This window comes from Hyla sarda, unplaced genomic scaffold, assembly GCF_029499605.1.
Source record: "Hyla sarda isolate aHylSar1 unplaced genomic scaffold, aHylSar1.hap1 scaffold_178, whole genome shotgun sequence".
Taxonomy (NCBI): domain Eukaryota; kingdom Metazoa; phylum Chordata; class Amphibia; order Anura; family Hylidae; genus Hyla; species Hyla sarda.
The window spans coordinates 369,334-387,451 of record NW_026608424.1 but is presented as its reverse complement, the minus strand read 5'-3'; the positions used below and the strand labels follow the sequence as shown (position 1 = coordinate 387,451).

Genomic DNA, 18,118 nt, shown 5'->3' with positions numbered 1-18,118 from the left:
TCCATAACCCGGATTTGCCAGGAACCCTTCTTACTCCTCCTACTTGCATGTGACACTGGGCTTAGGATCTGCATAGGAAACACACACACAAGCACACACCTACCTTTGTTGCCTGCAGATGCCTCCTTGGCTGTCCCCAAACGGTATCAAACCAACACCCACGGGAAGCTGTAAGCATAGAGGACATGCCTGCACCCCATTGGACTTACCTGTGTGGGTTAAATCCGGGTTATTTGACAACCTATGGCGGTGATGGTTCTGCTCAGGCAGAGCAGTGCTGATGCTCCTCATAAAGCTGTCGCTGCTGTGAAGGTTCTAGGTGACATCACAAATCCCTATGGTTACATACACAACAAAGCTGGGTTGTTGTTGTTTACACTCTGCAAGGCCTGTGGAAGTGAGTGACATCATAGCACTGTAGTTCTGAGGGTTCAAGATGGATGCAACAATCTCCTGTTGCTTCTATGAAGGCCGTAATAGACGACATCACCAAACAGCTCCATAGTCACATACACAGCAAAGGAGAGATGTTGTTTACACCTAGTGATGTCAGTGGTATTGAGTGACATCACAGCACAGTGCTAAGGCTCCTGGGCCTGGACACAGCAGCGGCTGCAATATCTCAACGGAGAATACGTTTATATCTATGTGTGTGTGTGCGCATATATATATATATATATATATATATATATATATATATATATATATATTTCTCCGCCGAAATCACTTTTAAACCCATTTCCACCTTTTTTTCCCTTCTCTTCCCCTTACTTTTTTTTCACGTTTTTTTACGTTTTTCTCCTTTTCGCCTCTTTTCTGGGCGTATTATTCTTCTTTTTCTTCTTTTTTTTCGTCTAATGCATACCCCATCAGTGCAGCAATGCTTATTCAATACCGCCAGCAGATGGAGACACTGGGGGATAATTTTCTAAGGATTTATACTGATTTTTCCTGTCTGAATTTGTCGCACAGAAAGTTGCAGGCCAAATATGTGTGACATTTCTGCGACTTTAGCTTCTAGAGCATTTTTACAACATTATACATAGGTGCTGAATACATAAAAAGCGACTGTTCAGCGACAGACAAGTCGCATCGGCTGAAAGTAGGCCAGAATGTCAGTCCATGTTGGAGCAGGTTTAGATACAGTCTAAAGCATAGATCTCAAAGTCTGTGCACAGAATTTAGCAAGGGCCTCGCACCTTCTGATGCATCAGGTAGGTGCACAATAGCATAGCCTAACCCTCTGTACTTTGGTCTATATTGATGCGGGACATAGACAGCCAGCTGATGACCAATCCATTAGTGCAATGGATGGCTGGAAGCATTTGTCTTTGCCTTTGCAATACCACAGAAGCAATGCATGGTCAATGTACAGCAATGACACACCTGTGTGAACAGCCAGGAGACCCCCCCCCCATGTTATGTTACATAGTTACATAGTTAGTACGGTCGAAAAAAGACATATGTCCATCAAGTTCAACCAGGGAATTAAGGGGTAGGGGTGTGGCGCGATATTGGGGAAGGGATGAGATTTTATATTTCTTCATAAGCATTAATCTTATTTTGTCAATTAGGAACATTCAGCACCCACCCGCTATCAAGGCAGCTGCCTATCATGTCATGCCCTACCTGCACAGGTGTGCTGGCTACTCAAATGATCCAATTAAGGAGGCCATTTAGTCAGCAGCAGCAGAAGTCCTGTGCCTGGACGCTCCAACAGGGGCCAGACACAAGCAGAAGCAGAAGCAGCAGAAGCAGCAGCAGCACCACCTTTTGTTTTTTGGCTACAGCAGCAGCAAGGCCCACAGGGCTGGCTAGCTGGCTAGCCAGCAAGCAGGTAGCAATGAAAGTAGGAATCTTTCTTTTTAACCCTGTAAGGGGGTGGTGCACTGTACCCGAAGATACTGCCATATCGGGTCAATGCATAGGGCGACGGAAGCAAGCTTCGAAATCGGCCCCCGTTCTCAAAAATCCATTTAATATATGGTCCCCAGATAGGGGACGTATCAGATATTAAACTGATAAGAACAGATACTACACTTGATCTTAGCCAAAAGGCCGAGAAGCGATAACCGTGAAAGGGGCGGGCCCAACAAGGTCCCCTTCATGGGCACTATCACTGCTTGCTGTCAGGGAGGCTGCCAGACAATTTTCCATGCACACTCTGGGCTGGGGGGCAGTCAACCACCAGTACACACAGCAGAACCTAAACCCATACCATTATTGCTAAGCAGCAAGACAGGGGCCCATTGCACTCCCACGGGGCCTTTTTAAATGCAATCCATAACCCGGATTTGCCAGGAACCCTTCTTACTCCTCCTACTTGCATGTGACACTGGGCTTAGGATCTGCATAGGAAACACACACACAAGCACACACCTACCTTTGTTGCCTGCAGATGCCTCCTTGGCTGTCCCCAAACGGTATCAAACCAACACCCACGGGAAGCTGTAAGCATAGAGGACATGCCTGCACCCCATTGGACTTACCTGTGTGGGTTAAATCCGGGTTATTTGACAACCTATGGCGGTGATGGTTCTGCTCAGGCAGAGCAGTGCTGATGCTCCTCATAAAGCTGTCGCTGCTGTGAAGGTTCTAGGTGACATCACAAATCCCTATGGTTACATACACAACAAAGCTGGGTTGTTGTTGTTTACACTCTGCAAGGCCTGTGGAAGTGAGTGACATCATAGCACTGTAGTTCTGAGGGTTCAAGATGGATGCAACAATCTCCTGTTGCTTCTATGAAGGCCGTAATAGACGACATCACCAAACAGCTCCATAGTCACATACACAGCAAAGGAGAGATGTTGTTTACACCTAGTGATGTCAGTGGTATTGAGTGACATCACAGCACAGTGCTAAGGCTCCTGGGCCTGGACACAGCAGCGGCTGCAATATCTCAACGGAGAATACGTTTATATCTATGTGTGTGTGTGCGCATATATATATATATATATATATATATATATATATATATATATATTTCTCCGCCGAAATCACTTTTAAACCCATTTCCACCTTTTTTTCCCTTCTCTTCCCCTTACTTTTTTTTCACGTTTTTTTACGTTTTTCTCCTTTTCGCCTCTTTTCTGGGCGTATTATTCTTCTTTTTCTTCTTTTTTTTCGTCTAATGCATACCCCATCAGTGCAGCAATGCTTATTCAATACCGCCAGCAGATGGAGACACTGGGGGATAATTTTCTAAGGATTTATACTGATTTTTCCTGTCTGAATTTGTCGCACAGAAAGTTGCAGGCCAAATATGTGTGACATTTCTGCGACTTTAGCTTCTAGAGCATTTTTACAACATTATACATAGGTGCTGAATACATAAAAAGCGACTGTTCAGCGACAGACAAGTCGCATCGGCTGAAAGTAGGCCAGAATGTCAGTCCATGTTGGAGCAGGTTTAGATACAGTCTAAAGCATAGATCTCAAAGTCTGTGCACAGAATTTAGCAAGGGCCTCGCACCTTCTGATGCATCAGGTAGGTGCACAATAGCATAGCCTAACCCTCTGTACTTTGGTCTATATTGATGCGGGACATAGACAGCCAGCTGATGACCAATCCATTAGTGCAATGGATGGCTGGAAGCATTTGTCTTTGCCTTTGCAATACCACAGAAGCAATGCATGGTCAATGTACAGCAATGACACACCTGTGTGAACAGCCAGGAGACCCCCCCCCCCATGTTATGTTACATAGTTACATAGTTAGTACGGTCGAAAAAAGACATATGTCCATCAAGTTCAACCAGGGAATTAAGGGGTAGGGGTGTGGCGCGATATTGGGGAAGGGATGAGATTTTATATTTCTTCATAAGCATTAATCTTATTTTGTCAATTAGGAACATTCAGCACCCACCCGCTATCAAGGCAGCTGCCTATCATGTCATGCCCTACCTGCACAGGTGTGCTGGCTACTCAAATGATCCAATTAAGGAGGCCATTTAGTCAGCAGCAGCAGAAGTCCTGTGCCTGGACGCTCCAACAGGGGCCAGACACAAGCAGAAGCAGAAGCAGCAGAAGCAGCAGCAGCACCACCTTTTGTTTTTTGGCTGCAGCAGCAGCAAGGCCCACAGGGCTGGCTAGCTGGCTAGCCAGCAAGCAGGTAGCAATGAAAGTAGGAATCTTTCTTTTTAACCCTGTAAGGGGGTGGTGCACTGTACCCGAAGATACTGCCATATCGGGTCAATGCATAGGGCGACGGAAGCAAGCTTCGAAATCGGCCCCCGTTCTCAAAAATCCATTTAATATATGGTCCCCAGATAGGGGACGTATCAGATATTAAACTGATAAGAACAGATACTACACTTGATCTTAGCCAAAAGGCCGAGAAGCGATAACCGTGAAAGGGGCGGGCCCAACAAGGTCCCCTTCATGGGCACTATCACTGCTTGCTGTCAGGGAGGCTGCCAGACAATTTTCCATGCACACTCTGGGCTGGGGGGCAGTCAACCACCAGTACACACAGCAGAACCTAAACCCATACCATTATTGCTAAGCAGCAAGACAGGGGCCCATTGCACTCCCACGGGGCCTTTTTAAATGCAATCCATAACCCGGATTTGCCAGGAACCCTTCTTACTCCTCCTACTTGCATGTGACACTGGGCTTAGGATCTGCATAGGAAACACACACACAAGCACACACCTACCTTTGTTGCCTGCAGATGCCTCCTTGGCTGTCCCCAAACGGTATCAAACCAACACCCACGGGAAGCTGTAAGCATAGAGGACATGCCTGCACCCCATTGGACTTACCTGTGTGGGTTAAATCCGGGTTATTTGACAACCTATGGCGGTGATGGTTCTGCTCAGGCAGAGCAGTGCTGATGCTCCTCATAAAGCTGTCGCTGCTGTGAAGGTTCTAGGTGACATCACAAATCCCTATGGTTACATACACAACAAAGCTGGGTTGTTGTTGTTTACACTCTGCAAGGCCTGTGGAAGTGAGTGACATCATAGCACTGTAGTTCTGAGGGTTCAAGATGGATGCAACAATCTCCTGTTGCTTCTATGAAGGCCGTAATAGACGACATCACCAAACAGCTCCATAGTCACATACACAGCAAAGGAGAGATGTTGTTTACACCTAGTGATGTCAGTGGTATTGAGTGACATCACAGCACAGTGCTAAGGCTCCTGGGCCTGGACACAGCAGCGGCTGCAATATCTCAACGGAGAATACGTTTATATCTATGTGTGTGTGTGCGCATATATATATATATATATATATATATATATATATATTTCTCCGCCGAAATCACTTTTAAACCCATTTCCACCTTTTTTTCCCTTCTCTTCCTCTTACTTTTTTTTCACGTTTTTTTACGTTTTTCTCCTTTTCGCCTCTTTTCTGGGCGTATTATTCTTCTTTTTCTTCTTTTTTTTCGTCTAATGCATACCCCATCAGTGCAGCAATGCTTATTCAATACCGCCAGCAGATGGAGACACTGGGGGATAATTTTCTAAGGATTTATACTGATTTTTCCTGTCTGAATTTGTCGCACAGAAAGTTGCAGGCCAAATATGTGTGACATTTCTGCGACTTTAGCTTCTAGAGCATTTTTACAACATTATACATAGGTGCTGAATACATAAAAAGCGACTGTTCAGCGACAGACAAGTCGCATCGGCTGAAAGTAGGCCAGAATGTCAGTCCATGTTGGAGCAGGTTTAGATACAGTCTAAAGCATAGATCTCAAAGTCTGTGCACAGAATTTAGCAAGGGCCTCGCACCTTCTGATGCATCAGGTAGGTGCACAATAGCATAGCCTAACCCTCTGTACTTTGGTCTATATTGATGCGGGACATAGACAGCCAGCTGATGACCAATCCATTAGTGCAATGGATGGCTGGAAGCATTTGTCTTTGCCTTTGCAATACCACAGAAGCAATGCATGGTCAATGTACAGCAATGACACACCTGTGTGAACAGCCAGGAGACCCCCCCCCCCCATGTTATGTTACATAGTTACATAGTTAGTACGGTCGAAAAAAGACATATGTCCATCAAGTTCAACCAGGGAATTAAGGGGTAGGGGTGTGGCGCGATATTGGGGAAGGGATGAGATTTTATATTTCTTCATAAGCATTAATCTTATTTTGTCAATTAGGAACATTCAGCACCCACCCGCTATCAAGGCAGCTGCCTATCATGTCATGCCCTACCTGCACAGGTGTGCTGGCTACTCAAATGATCCAATTAAGGAGGCCATTTAGTCAGCAGCAGCAGAAGTCCTGTGCCTGGACGCTCCAACAGGGGCCAGACACAAGCAGAAGCAGAAGCAGCAGAAGCACCACCTTTTGTTTTTTGGCTGCAGCAGCAGCAAGGCCCACAGGGCTGGCTAGCTGGCTAGCCAGCAAGCAGGTAGCAATGAAAGTAGGAATCTTTCTTTTTAACCCTGTAAGGGGGTGGTGCACTGTACCCGAAGATACTGCCATATCGGGTCAATGCATAGGGCGACGGAAGCAAGCTTCGAAATCGGCCCCCGTTCTCAAAAATCCATTTAATATATGGTCCCCAGATAGGGGACGTATCAGATATTAAACTGATAAGAACAGATACTACACTTGATCTTAGCCAAAAGGCCGAGAAGCGATAACCGTGAAAGGGGCGGGCCCAACAAGGTCCCCTTCATGGGCACTATCACTGCTTGCTGTCAGGGAGGCTGCCAGACAATTTTCCATGCACACTCTGGGCTGGGGGGCAGTCAACCACCAGTACACACAGCAGAACCTAAACCCATACCATTATTGCTAAGCAGCAAGACAGGGGCCCATTGCACTCCCACGGGGCCTTTTTAAATGCAATCCATAACCCGGATTTGCCAGGAACCCTTCTTACTCCTCCTACTTGCATGTGACACTGGGCTTAGGATCTGCATAGGAAACACACACACAAGCACACACCTACCTTTGTTGCCTGCAGATGCCTCCTTGGCTGTCCCCAAACGGTATCAAACCAACACCCACGGGAAGCTGTAAGCATAGAGGACATGCCTGCACCCCATTGGACTTACCTGTGTGGGTTAAATCCGGGTTATTTGACAACCTATGGCGGTGATGGTTCTGCTCAGGCAGAGCAGTGCTGATGCTCCTCATAAAGCTGTCGCTGCTGTGAAGGTTCTAGGTGACATCACAAATCCCTATGGTTACATACACAACAAAGCTGGGTTGTTGTTGTTTACACTCTGCAAGGCCTGTGGAAGTGAGTGACATCATAGCACTGTAGTTCTGAGGGTTCAAGATGGATGCAACAATCTCCTGTTGCTTCTATGAAGGCCGTAATAGACGACATCACCAAACAGCTCCATAGTCACATACACAGCAAAGGAGAGATGTTGTTTACACCTAGTGATGTCAGTGGTATTGAGTGACATCACAGCACAGTGCTAAGGCTCCTGGGCCTGGACACAGCAGCGGCTGCAATATCTCAACGGAGAATACGTTTATATCTATGTGTGTGTGTGCGCATATATATATATATATATATATATATATATATATATATATATTTCTCCGCCGAAATCACTTTTAAACCCATTTCCACCTTTTTTTCCCTTCTCTTCCTCTTACTTTTTTTTCACGTTTTTTTACGTTTTTCTCCTTTTCGCCTCTTTTCTGGGCGTATTATTCTTCTTTTTCTTCTTTTTTTTCGTCTAATGCATACCCCATCAGTGCAGCAATGCTTATTCAATACCGCCAGCAGATGGAGACACTGGGGGATAATTTTCTAAGGATTTATACTGATTTTTCCTGTCTGAATTTGTCGCACAGAAAGTTGCAGGCCAAATATGTGTGACATTTCTGCGACTTTAGCTTCTAGAGCATTTTTACAACATTATACATAGGTGCTGAATACATAAAAAGCGACTGTTCAGCGACAGACAAGTCGCATCGGCTGAAAGTAGGCCAGAATGTCAGTCCATGTTGGAGCAGGTTTAGATACAGTCTAAAGCATAGATCTCAAAGTCTGTGCACAGAATTTAGCAAGGGCCTCGCACCTTCTGATGCATCAGGTAGGTGCACAATAGCATAGCCTAACCCTCTGTACTTTGGTCTATATTGATGCGGGACATAGACAGCCAGCTGATGACCAATCCATTAGTGCAATGGATGGCTGGAAGCATTTGTCTTTGCCTTTGCAATACCACAGAAGCAATGCATGGTCAATGTACAGCAATGACACACCTGTGTGAACAGCCAGGAGACCCCCCCCCCCATGTTATGTTACATAGTTACATAGTTAGTACGGTCGAAAAAAGACATATGTCCATCAAGTTCAACCAGGGAATTAAGGGGTAGGGGTGTGGCGCGATATTGGGGAAGGGATGAGATTTTATATTTCTTCATAAGCATTAATCTTATTTTGTCAATTAGGAACATTCAGCACCCACCCGCTATCAAGGCAGCTGCCTATCATGTCATGCCCTACCTGCACAGGTGTGCTGGCTACTCAAATGATCCAATTAAGGAGGCCATTTAGTCAGCAGCAGCAGAAGTCCTGTGCCTGGACGCTCCAACAGGGGCCAGACACAAGCAGAAGCAGAAGCAGCAGAAGCAGCAGCAGCACCACCTTTTGTTTTTTGGCTGCAGCAGCAGCAAGGCCCACAGGGCTGGCTAGCTGGCTAGCCAGCAAGCAGGTAGCAATGAAAGTAGGAATCTTTCTTTTTAACCCTGTAAGGGGGTGGTGCACTGTACCCGAAGATACTGCCATATCGGGTCAATGCATAGGGCGACGGAAGCAAGCTTCGAAATCGGCCCCCGTTCTCAAAAATCCATTTAATATATGGTCCCCAGATAGGGGACGTATCAGATATTAAACTGATAAGAACAGATACTACACTTGATCTTAGCCAAAAGGCCGAGAAGCGATAACCGTGAAAGGGGCGGGCCCAACAAGGTCCCCTTCATGGGCACTATCACTGCTTGCTGTCAGGGAGGCTGCCAGACAATTTTCCATGCACACTCTGGGCTGGGGGGCAGTCAACCACCAGTACACACAGCAGAACCTAAACCCATACCATTATTGCTAAGCAGCAAGACAGGGGCCCATTGCACTCCCACGGGGCCTTTTTAAATGCAATCCATAACCCGGATTTGCCAGGAACCCTTCTTACTCCTCCTACTTGCATGTGACACTGGGCTTAGGATCTGCATAGGAAACACACACACAAGCACACACCTACCTTTGTTGCCTGCAGATGCCTCCTTGGCTGTCCCCAAACGGTATCAAACCAACACCCACGGGAAGCTGTAAGCATAGAGGACATGCCTGCACCCCATTGGACTTACCTGTGTGGGTTAAATCCGGGTTATTTGACAACCTATGGCGGTGATGGTTCTGCTCAGGCAGAGCAGTGCTGATGCTCCTCATAAAGCTGTCGCTGCTGTGAAGGTTCTAGGTGACATCACAAATCCCTATGGTTACATACACAACAAAGCTGGGTTGTTGTTGTTTACACTCTGCAAGGCCTGTGGAAGTGAGTGACATCATAGCACTGTAGTTCTGAGGGTTCAAGATGGATGCAACAATCTCCTGTTGCTTCTATGAAGGCCGTAATAGACGACATCACCAAACAGCTCCATAGTCACATACACAGCAAAGGAGAGATGTTGTTTACACCTAGTGATGTCAGTGGTATTGAGTGACATCACAGCACAGTGCTAAGGCTCCTGGGCCTGGACACAGCAGCGGCTGCAATATCTCAACGGAGAATACGTTTATATCTATGTGTGTGTGTGCGCATATATATATATATATATATATATATATATATATATATATATATATATTTCTCCGCCGAAATCACTTTTAAACCCATTTCCACCTTTTTTTCCCTTCTCTTCCTCTTACTTTTTTTTCACGTTTTTTTACGTTTTTCTCCTTTTCGCCTCTTTTCTGGGCGTATTATTCTTCTTTTTCTTCTTTTTTTTCGTCTAATGCATACCCCATCAGTGCAGCAATGCTTATTCAATACCGCCAGCAGATGGAGACACTGGGGGATAATTTTCTAAGGATTTATACTGATTTTTCCTGTCTGAATTTGTCGCACAGAAAGTTGCAGGCCAAATATGTGTGACATTTCTGCGACTTTAGCTTCTAGAGCATTTTTACAACATTATACATAGGTGCTGAATACATAAAAAGCGACTGTTCAGCGACAGACAAGTCGCATCGGCTGAAAGTAGGCCAGAATGTCAGTCCATGTTGGAGCAGGTTTAGATACAGTCTAAAGCATAGATCTCAAAGTCTGTGCACAGAATTTAGCAAGGGCCTCGCACCTTCTGATGCATCAGGTAGGTGCACAATAGCATAGCCTAACCCTCTGTACTTTGGTCTATATTGATGCGGGACATAGACAGCCAGCTGATGACCAATCCATTAGTGCAATGGATGGCTGGAAGCATTTGTCTTTGCCTTTGCAATACCACAGAAGCAATGCATGGTCAATGTACAGCAATGACACACCTGTGTGAACAGCCAGGAGACCCCCCCCCCCATGTTATGTTACATAGTTACATAGTTAGTACGGTCGAAAAAAGACATATGTCCATCAAGTTCAACCAGGGAATTAAGGGGTAGGGGTGTGGCGCGATATTGGGGAAGGGATGAGATTTTATATTTCTTCATAAGCATTAATCTTATTTTGTCAATTAGGAACATTCAGCACCCACCCGCTATCAAGGCAGCTGCCTATCATGTCATGCCCTACCTGCACAGGTGTGCTGGCTACTCAAATGATCCAATTAAGGAGGCCATTTAGTCAGCAGCAGCAGAAGTCCTGTGCCTGGACGCTCCAACAGGGGCCAGACACAAGCAGAAGCAGAAGCAGCAGAAGCAGCAGCAGCACCACCTTTTGTTTTTTGGCTGCAGCAGCAGCAAGGCCCACAGGGCTGGCTAGCTGGCTAGCCAGCAAGCAGGTAGCAATGAAAGTAGGAATCTTTCTTTTTAACCCTGTAAGGGGGTGGTGCACTGTACCCGAAGATACTGCCATATCGGGTCAATGCATAGGGCGACGGAAGCAAGCTTCGAAATCGGCCCCCGTTCTCAAAAATCCATTTAATATATGGTCCCCAGATAGGGGACGTATCAGATATTAAACTGATAAGAACAGATACTACACTTGATCTTAGCCAAAAGGCCGAGAAGCGATAACCGTGAAAGGGGCGGGCCCAACAAGGTCCCCTTCATGGGCACTATCACTGCTTGCTGTCAGGGAGGCTGCCAGACAATTTTCCATGCACACTCTGGGCTGGGGGGCAGTCAACCACCAGTACACACAGCAGAACCTAAACCCATACCATTATTGCTAAGCAGCAAGACAGGGGCCCATTGCACTCCCACGGGGCCTTTTTAAATGCAATCCATAACCCGGATTTGCCAGGAACCCTTCTTACTCCTCCTACTTGCATGTGACACTGGGCTTAGGATCTGCATAGGAAACACACACACAAGCACACACCTACCTTTGTTGCCTGCAGATGCCTCCTTGGCTGTCCCCAAACGGTATCAAACCAACACCCACGGGAAGCTGTAAGCATAGAGGACATGCCTGCACCCCATTGGACTTACCTGTGTGGGTTAAATCCGGGTTATTTGACAACCTATGGCGGTGATGGTTCTGCTCAGGCAGAGCAGTGCTGATGCTCCTCATAAAGCTGTCGCTGCTGTGAAGGTTCTAGGTGACATCACAAATCCCTATGGTTACATACACAACAAAGCTGGGTTGTTGTTGTTTACACTCTGCAAGGCCTGTGGAAGTGAGTGACATCATAGCACTGTAGTTCTGAGGGTTCAAGATGGATGCAACAATCTCCTGTTGCTTCTATGAAGGCCGTAATAGACGACATCACCAAACAGCTCCATAGTCACATACACAGCAAAGGAGAGATGTTGTTTACACCTAGTGATGTCAGTGGTATTGAGTGACATCACAGCACAGTGCTAAGGCTCCTGGGCCTGGACACAGCAGCGGCTGCAATATCTCAACGGAGAATACGTTTATATCTATGTGTGTGTGTGCGCATATATATATATATATATATATATATATATATATATATATATATATATATATATTTCTCCGCCGAAATCACTTTTAAACCCATTTCCACCTTTTTTTCCCTTCTCTTCCTCTTACTTTTTTTTCACGTTTTTTTACGTTTTTCTCCTTTTCGCCTCTTTTCTGGGCGTATTATTCTTCTTTTTCTTCTTTTTTTTCGTCTAATGCATACCCCATCAGTGCAGCAATGCTTATTCAATACCGCCAGCAGATGGAGACACTGGGGGATAATTTTCTAAGGATTTATACTGATTTTTCCTGTCTGAATTTGTCGCACAGAAAGTTGCAGGCCAAATATGTGTGACATTTCTGCGACTTTAGCTTCTAGAGCATTTTTACAACATTATACATAGGTGCTGAATACATAAAAAGCGACTGTTCAGCGACAGACAAGTCGCATCGGCTGAAAGTAGGCCAGAATGTCAGTCCATGTTGGAGCAGGTTTAGATACAGTCTAAAGCATAGATCTCAAAGTCTGTGCACAGAATTTAGCAAGGGCCTCGCACCTTCTGATGCATCAGGTAGGTGCACAATAGCATAGCCTAACCCTCTGTACTTTGGTCTATATTGATGCGGGACATAGACAGCCAGCTGATGACCAATCCATTAGTGCAATGGATGGCTGGAAGCATTTGTCTTTGCCTTTGCAATACCACAGAAGCAATGCATGGTCAATGTACAGCAATGACACACCTGTGTGAACAGCCAGGAGACCCCCCCCCCCCATGTTATGTTACATAGTTACATAGTTAGTACGGTCGAAAAAAGACATATGTCCATCAAGTTCAACCAGGGAATTAAGGGGTAGGGGTGTGGCGCGATATTGGGGAAGGGATGAGATTTTATATTTCTTCATAAGCATTAATCTTATTTTGTCAATTAGGAACATTCAGCACCCACCCGCTATCAAGGCAGCTGCCTATCATGTCATGCCCTACCTGCACAGGTGTGCTGGCTACTCAAATGATCCAATTAAGGAGGCCATTTAGTCAGCAGCAGCAGAAGTCCTGTGCCTGGACGCTCCAACAGGGGCCAGACACAAGCAGAAGCAGAAGCAGCAGAAGCAGCAGCAGCACCACCTTTTGTTTTTTGGCTGCAGCAGCAGCAAGGCCCACAGGGCTGGCTAGCTGGCTAGCCAGCAAGCAGGTAGCAATGAAAGTAGGAATCTTTCTTTTTAACCCTGTAAGGGGGTGGTGCACTGTACCCGAAGATACTGCCATATCGGGTCAATGCATAGGGCGACGGAAGCAAGCTTCGAAATCGGCCCCCGTTCTCAAAAATCCATTTAATATATGGTCCCCAGATAGGGGACGTATCAGATATTAAACTGATAAGAACAGATACTACACTTGATCTTAGCCAAAAGGCCGAGAAGCGATAACCGTGAAAGGGGCGGGCCCAACAAGGTCCCCTTCATGGGCACTATCACTGCTTGCTGTCAGGGAGGCTGCCAGACAATTTTCCATGCACACTCTGGGCTGGGGGGCAGTCAACCACCAGTACACACAGCAGAACCTAAACCCATACCATTATTGCTAAGCAGCAAGACAGGGGCCCATTGCACTCCCACGGGGCCTTTTTAAATGCAATCCATAACCCGGATTTGCCAGGAACCCTTCTTACTCCTCCTACTTGCATGTGACACTGGGCTTAGGATCTGCATAGGAAACACACACACAAGCACACACCTACCTTTGTTGCCTGCAGATGCCTCCTTGGCTGTCCCCAAACGGTATCAAACCAACACCCACGGGAAGCTGTAAGCATAGAGGACATGCCTGCACCCCATTGGACTTACCTGTGTGGGTTAAATCCGGGTTATTTGACAACCTATGGCGGTGATGGTTCTGCTCAGGCAGAGCAGTGCTGATGCTCCTCATAAAGCTGTCGCTGCTGTGAAGGTTCTAGGTGACATCACAAATCCCTATGGTTACATACACAACAAAGCTGGGTTGTTGTTGTTTACACTCTGCAAGGCCTGTGGAAGTGAGTGACATCATAGCACTGTAGTTCTGAGGGTTCAAGATGGATGCAACAATCTCCTGTTGCTTCTATGAAGGCCGTAATAGACGACATCACCAAACAGCTCCATAGTCACATACACAGCAAAGGAGAGATGTTGTTTACACCTAGTGATGTCAGTGGTATTGAGTGACATCACAGCACAGTGCTAAGGCTCCTGGGCCTGGACACAGCAGCGGCTGCAATATCTCAACGGAGAATACGTTTATATCTATGTGTGTGTGTGCGCATATATATATATATATATATATATATATATATATATATATATTTCTCCGCCGAAATCACTTTTAAACCCATTTCCACCTTTTTTTCCCTTCTCTTCCTCTTACTTTTTTTTCACGTTTTTTTACGTTTTTCTCCTTTTCGCCTCTTTTCTGGGCGTATTATTCTTCTTTTTCTTCTTTTTTTTCGTCTAATGCATACCCCATCAGTGCAGCAATGCTTATTCAATACCGCCAGCAGATGGAGACACTGGGGGATAATTTTCTAAGGATTTATACTGATTTTTCCTGTCTGAATTTGTCGCACAGAAAGTTGCAGGCCAAATATGTGTGACATTTCTGCGACTTTAGCTTCTAGAGCATTTTTACAACATTATACATAGGTGCTGAATACATAAAAAGCGACTGTTCAGCGACAGACAAGTCGCATCGGCTGAAAGTAGGCCAGAATGTCAGTCCATGATGGAGCAGGTTTAGATACAGTCTAAAGCATAGATCTCAAAGTCTGTGCACAGAATTTAGCAAGGGCCTCGCACCTTCTGATGCATCAGGTAGGTGCACAATAGCATAGCCTAACCCTCTGTACTTTGGTCTATATTGATGCGGGACATAGACAGCCAGCTGATGACCAATCCATTAGTGCAATGGATGGCTGGAAGCATTTGTCTTTGCCTTTGCAATACCACAGAAGCAATGCATGGTCAATGTACAGCAATGACACACCTGTGTGAACAGCCAGGAGACCCCCCCCCCCCCCCCATGTTATGTTACATAGTTACATAGTTAGTACGGTCGAAAAAAGACATATGTCCATCAAGTTCAACCAGGGAATTAAGGGGTAGGGGTGTGGCGCGATATTGGGGAAGGGATGAGATTTTATATTTCTTCATAAGCATTAATCTTATTTTGTCAATTAGGAACATTCAGCACCCACCCGCTATCAAGGCAGCTGCCTATCATGTCATGCCCTACCTGCACAGGTGTGCTGGCTACTCAAATGATCCAATTAAGGAGGCCATTTAGTCAGCAGCAGCAGAAGTCCTGTGCCTGGACGCTCCAACAGGGGCCAGACACAAGCAGAAGCAGAAGCAGCAGAAGCACCACCTTTTGTTTTTTGGCTGCAGCAGCAGCAAGGCCCACAGGGCTGGCTAGCTGGCTAGCCAGCAAGCAGGTAGCAATGAAAGTAGGAATCTTTCTTTTTAACCCTGTAAGGGGGTGGTGCACTGTACCCGAAGATACTGCCATATCGGGTCAATGCATAGGGCGACGGAAGCAAGCTTCGAAATCGGCCCCCGTTCTCAAAAATCCATTTAATATATGGTCCCCAGATAGGGGACGTATCAGATATTAAACTGATAAGAACAGATACTACACTTGATCTTAGCCAAAAGGCCGAGAAGCGATAACCGTGAAAGGGGCGGGCCCAACAAGGTCCCCTTCATGGGCACTATCACTGCTTGCTGTCAGGGAGGCTGCCAGACAATTTTCCATGCACACTCTGGGCTGGGGGGCAGTCAACCACCAGTACACACAGCAGAACCTAAACCCATACCATTATTGCTAAGCAGCAAGACAGGGGCCCATTGCACTCCCACGGGGCCTTTTTAAATGCAATCCATAACCCGGATTTGCCAGGAACCCTTCTTACTCCTCCTACTTGCATGACACTGGGCTTAGGATCTGCATAGGAAACACACACACAAGCACACACCTACCTTTGTTGCCTGCAGATGCCTCCTTGGCTGTCCCCAAACGGTATCAAACCAACACCCACGGGAAGCTGTAAGCATAGAGGACATGCCTGCACCCCATTGGACTTACCTGTGTGGGTTAAATCCGGGTTATTTGACAACCTATGGCGGTGATGGTTCTGCTCAGGCAGAGCAGTGCTGATGCTCCTCATAAAGCTGTCGCTGCTGTGAAGGTTCTAGGTGACATCACAAATCCCTATGGTTACATACACAACAAAGCTGGGTTGTTGTTGTTTACACTCTGCAAGGCCTGTGGAAGTGAGTGACATCATAGCACTGTAGTTCTGAGGGTTCAAGATGGATGCAACAATCTCCTGTTGCTTCTATGAAGGCCGTAATAGACGACATCACCAAACAGCTCCATAGTCACATACACAGCAAAGGAGAGATGTTGTTTACACCTAGTGATGTCAGTGGTATTGAGTGACATCACAGCACAGTGCTAAGGCTCCTGGGCCTGGACACAGCAGCGGCTGCAATATCTCAACGGAGAATACGTTTATATCTATGTGTGTGTGTGCGCATATATATATACTATATATATATATATATATATATATATATTTCTCCGCCGAAATCACTTTTAAACCCATTTCCACCTTTTTTTCCCTTCTCTTCCTCTTACTTTTTTTTCACGTTTTTTTACGTTTTTCTCCTTTTCGCCTCTTTTCTGGGCGTATTATTCTTCTTTTTCTTCTTTTTTTTCGTCTAATGCATACCCCATCAGTGCAGCAATGCTTATTCAATACCGCCAGCAGATGGAGACACTGGGGGATAATTTTCTAAGGATTTATACTGATTTTTCCTGTCTGAATTTGTCGCACAGAAAGTTGCAGGCCAAATATGTGTGACATTTCTGCGACTTTAGCTTCTAGAGCATTTTTACAACATTATACATAGGTGCTGAATACATAAAAAGCGACTGTTCAGCGACAGACAAGTCGCATCGGCTGAAAGTAGGCCAGAATGTCAGTCCATGTTGGAGCAGGTTTAGATACAGTCTAAAGCATAGATCTCAAAGTCTGTGCACAGAATTTAGCAAGGGCCTCGCACCTTCTGATGCATCAGGTAGGTGCACAATAGCATAGCCTAACCCTCTGTACTTTGGTCTATATTGATGCGGGACATAGACAGCCAGCTGATGACCAATCCATTAGTGCAATGGATGGCTGGAAGCATTTGTCTTTGCCTTTGCAATACCACAGAAGCAATGCATGGTCAATGTACAGCAATGACACACCTGTGTGAACAGCCAGGAGACCCCCCCCCCCATGTTATGTTACATAGTTACATAGTTAGTACGGTCGAAAAAAGACATATGTCCATCAAGTTCAACCAGGGAATTAAGGGGTAGGGGTGTGGCGCGATATTGGGGAAGGGATGAGATTTTATATTTCTTCATAAGCATTAATCTTATTTTGTCAATTAGGAACATTCAGCACCCACCCGCTATCAAGGCAGCTGCCTATCATGTCATGCCCTACCTGCACAGGTGTGCTGGCTACTCAAATGATCCAATTAAGGAGGCCATTTAGTCAGCAGCAGCAGAAGTCCTGTGCCTGGACGCTCCAACAGGGGCCAGACACAAGCAGAAGCAGAAGCAGCAGAAGCAGCAGCAGCACCACCTTTTGTTTTTTGGCTGCAGCAGCAGCAAGGCCCACAGGGCTGGCTAGCTGGCTAGCCAGCAAGCAGGTAGCAATGAAAGTAGGAATCTTTCTTTTTAACCCTGTAAGGGGGTGGTGCACTGTACCCGAAGATACTGCCATATCGGGTCAATGCATAGGGCGACGGAAGCAAGCTTCGAAATCGGCCCCCGTTCTCAAAAATCCATTTAATATATGGTCCCCAGATAGGGGACGTATCAGATATTAAACTGATAAGAACAGATACTACACTTGATCTTAGCCAAAAGGCCGAGAAGCGATAACCGTGAAAGGGGCGGGCCCAACAAGGTCCCCTTCATGGGCACTATCACTGCTTGCTGTCAGGGAGGCTGCCAGACAATTTTCCATGCACACTCTGGGCTGGGGGGCAGTCAACCACCAGTA

General features: G+C 46.1%; 8 non-coding genes across 8 annotated transcripts; all 8 read right to left on the bottom strand.

Annotated features, from left to right (window-relative positions):
- Positions 1-1,879: 1,879 nt before the first annotated feature.
- Positions 1,880-2,070, bottom strand: LOC130313616 (U2 spliceosomal RNA). The gene has a single exon (XR_008861514.1). It is a non-coding gene; the product is annotated as a U2 spliceosomal RNA (small nuclear RNA).
- Positions 2,071-4,156: 2,086 nt separating this feature from the next.
- On the bottom strand, positions 4,157-4,347 carry LOC130313615 (U2 spliceosomal RNA). Its single transcript, XR_008861513.1, has one exon. It is a non-coding gene; the product is annotated as a U2 spliceosomal RNA (small nuclear RNA).
- Positions 4,348-6,417: 2,070 nt separating this feature from the next.
- Positions 6,418-6,608, bottom strand: LOC130313614 (U2 spliceosomal RNA). Its single transcript, XR_008861512.1, has one exon. It is a non-coding gene; the product is annotated as a U2 spliceosomal RNA (small nuclear RNA).
- Positions 6,609-8,692: 2,084 nt separating this feature from the next.
- Positions 8,693-8,883, bottom strand: LOC130313613 (U2 spliceosomal RNA). The gene has a single exon (XR_008861511.1). It is a non-coding gene; the product is annotated as a U2 spliceosomal RNA (small nuclear RNA).
- Positions 8,884-10,973: 2,090 nt separating this feature from the next.
- On the bottom strand, positions 10,974-11,164 carry LOC130313611 (U2 spliceosomal RNA). The gene has a single exon (XR_008861509.1). It is a non-coding gene; the product is annotated as a U2 spliceosomal RNA (small nuclear RNA).
- Positions 11,165-13,261: 2,097 nt separating this feature from the next.
- Positions 13,262-13,452, bottom strand: LOC130313610 (U2 spliceosomal RNA). Its single transcript, XR_008861508.1, has one exon. It is a non-coding gene; the product is annotated as a U2 spliceosomal RNA (small nuclear RNA).
- Positions 13,453-15,532: 2,080 nt separating this feature from the next.
- Positions 15,533-15,723, bottom strand: LOC130313609 (U2 spliceosomal RNA). The gene has a single exon (XR_008861507.1). It is a non-coding gene; the product is annotated as a U2 spliceosomal RNA (small nuclear RNA).
- Positions 15,724-17,804: 2,081 nt separating this feature from the next.
- Positions 17,805-17,995, bottom strand: LOC130313608 (U2 spliceosomal RNA). The gene has a single exon (XR_008861506.1). It is a non-coding gene; the product is annotated as a U2 spliceosomal RNA (small nuclear RNA).
- Between the last annotated feature and the right edge of the window lie 123 nt (positions 17,996-18,118).